This window comes from Myiozetetes cayanensis, unplaced genomic scaffold (genome assembly GCF_022539395.1).
Source record: "Myiozetetes cayanensis isolate MyiCay16 unplaced genomic scaffold, myiCay2020 scf33, whole genome shotgun sequence".
Lineage (NCBI taxonomy): Eukaryota > Metazoa > Chordata > Aves > Passeriformes > Tyrannidae > Myiozetetes > Myiozetetes cayanensis.
This window is the reverse complement of record NW_026087555.1, coordinates 204,083-207,003: the sequence shown is the minus strand read 5'-3', so window position 1 is coordinate 207,003 and position 2,921 is coordinate 204,083.

Genomic DNA, 2,921 nt, shown 5'->3' with positions numbered 1-2,921 from the left:
TCGTGGTGCAGTCGCGGGAACGCACCTCCAGCCGGGAAAGGGAGGTTCCCGGTAACACAGAGCCGGTCAGCAGAAGTCAGAGGGAGATGGGCGTTTCAGACGTTCCCAAGGTAAGACATAGCTTTAGAAAAACACGTTTGTAGCCAAGGGAATTAAGGACCCCAGCTACATCAATAACTGTTAACATGGAAGTACATTACAGTGAAAGATTATCACACGTTTTAGCCGGCTGCTATTCAGTTGTTACACAGTACAAGAGGTCATCAAGTTGCTTAATACTACCTCTTCTAGTAATCCACAACATTTCTATTGTTACAAGTAACTCATGTTTCTCATGTCCGCACTATGCTCCTAGTACATAAAAGGTACTTGGTCATCCCTTTATATACATACTGTGTGTATAGACAGAAAAAATATTTATATGTAAATATGTATAAAAAGAGACCTCAAAACTCCTGGTCCCATCTTGTATTTGAGTCAAATACTTTCCCGGAGGCCCAGGTAATTTAGAGAACCTTCCTAAAAAACTGACTCAAATACATTAAGGCAATGGTGGTCATTTACACAGAAATTCACCTTACACTGCTTAATGCTGCATAATTACCATCTGTTTCAGGTTACTTTACCGTTACAGCAGGCAGCACAATATACTTTAAACATGAAGAGGGGTAACATCCAAATAATCTCTCATAAATCCAGAAATGAAATGCCAGAAACAAGGCAGATGTTGAAGCTATTTCCATCTGCAGATTTAGTTTAAAGGGGTCAAAGCATAACTCATCTTTACAAGTTCTACTCCCAACCAAGGAAAACCTAGGTAACAGCAATGCAAACATTTAAAAGTATGTTTTCAGAGGATTCCTTTTCAAGCTGTGATTTTGGAAGCCTGCCTAAGGAAGGAGAGGCATGTTGCATTCAGTGAACCAACCTTTATGGGATTTTGTCAGGTTCCCTTACTTATTCAAGGCTTCAGAACTCTAAATACAGGGAACACAGCTCCAGCCTGAAACAGGATAGCACCCAAGTGACTTAAGGTCTGGGGCCACCCCAGAACCCACACTGTGTACAAAGATCCTGCATGGCACCTTGACCATGCTGCCTGAGTGTTATTAAGGACCTAAAGGAGGAGTTTTTTAAATATATCTGGTTTTCCATCAACACAGCTGATCAAACCGTGATGTCTCTAAAAGTTAGAAACAGCAGCTATTTTCAACTCTCTGACTCACCCACATAGCAAGAGGGTATGATTTTACTGTTACCGTGCCCTCCTGCTGGAAGAGTAAAACACACTTATCTGTGGTGTCCTTTTGGATAGTAATCAATTCCTCCATAACCTTGTCACTCTAAGGGCAGTATACAATTTCAGGTAAAAGTATTTGCTAAGACCACTGCTCATATATTCTGTATTTCATTTGCATTTCAAAAGAATGGACGAGGTGGGAGGTAGATAAAGAAAGCACCACTGAAAACCAGAAACATTTCTTTAAAGCAGGACAAGACAAAATAGTCTCTGTTTCAAGTTAGGTTGGCATTTCTGGCAATTTTTGGCAACCTACCAAAGCACACTTCACTCATCATTAAGAAGATCTTGTGTTCATCACTTGCTATACATTTCCATATTCTATATGTATGTATCTACTTCATGGAGTTTTCAGCTTCTTTTGTCAAAACAGCCAAAAAATGGCAGAGGAAATACTGACAATCCCACCATCCTCCCACAGGTGACATGTAATACTCATACCTTTAGAGGTCTAAGCTCTATTTTTACAAGACTTGGAGTTATAGCCATAATAAGGATCACATGTTCAAAGCCTCCTCTTCTCTTGGTTAGCTGGGGAGGTGTAGCAGGCTGGGAAAAAAGGCACATCATCTCCTAATTTCTTACAGAAACAGAACCCAGATTAGAAAATGTCTCTTCCAACAGTTTTATCTCCCCATATTTTCCTGACTCTACCCCCTTTTTTTGCTTACTCAGTTTCCCCTTTTACCTCCGAGCAGGAAGAAAGCACACAGTAGTGTCGGAAGGATGGTCCCCACACTTGTCTTACTGCAGCCTCTGTTAGTGACTTTCAGACATCAGTCACACAGAAAGAAAATCTCTTTTTAAACTCTGGCACATTGAAGAGATTTAACAGTTATCAGTATTGTCTACCACATTTCTTCACATTTTTATACCTAGAAAATAAATCAGCAGCTTCAGCAGCCATGGAAGCACAGTTTACTACAGTCAGGAGCCAGCAGCCCTCTTTCACAGCAGGAGAGCCTGAGGCAACTCCCTTCTGTAGACATACTGCTAGCAATCTCCCTACCTGGGTGGCTAAAAGCTTTGTAGAAGGGAAGTTTCTTCTACTGCTGGTCTATGACACCAGAATTTGGACTGACTGATCCACCAAAAGAATTCATGTACCTGTAGCAAAGCCCGGACTGGCCACAGAAGAGGAGAGCTCAGTTCCACGCTACTTCTGTGCCATGCAGCTTCAGAGCAGTTATCACCTCTGTTAGCCCCTCCTCTGAATATTAGTTTTCTGGACTTTCCAGGGCTGGGCAGAGTTGTACCTGTGCATCTGTGCCTCTGCAGGGTGTGTTTGTGATCAACCTTATTAACTCTCCTTACCAACATCTCTGTCACACAGCACCTTGGGCAAAATAACACCTATTTGTGTGTGTTTTATTAGGGGTATTCAGATCATTTAAGGAGCCAGATCCTTCCATATGGGAGCTACTTACCAGGAGAGCAAATATTTTATACTAATAAATACGATAAGTGACAGAAATATTTCCATCTCATACTTTTCAAGTGAAGTTGTTCTATTTATTTCTGGAGGGTGGGCTTGTCAGAGACCAAATCCTTAGCCTTCACATCAAATGGTGACATAAGCAGGTGGCTCTCCAGAAATAACGACAACAGAGGACAATGGATG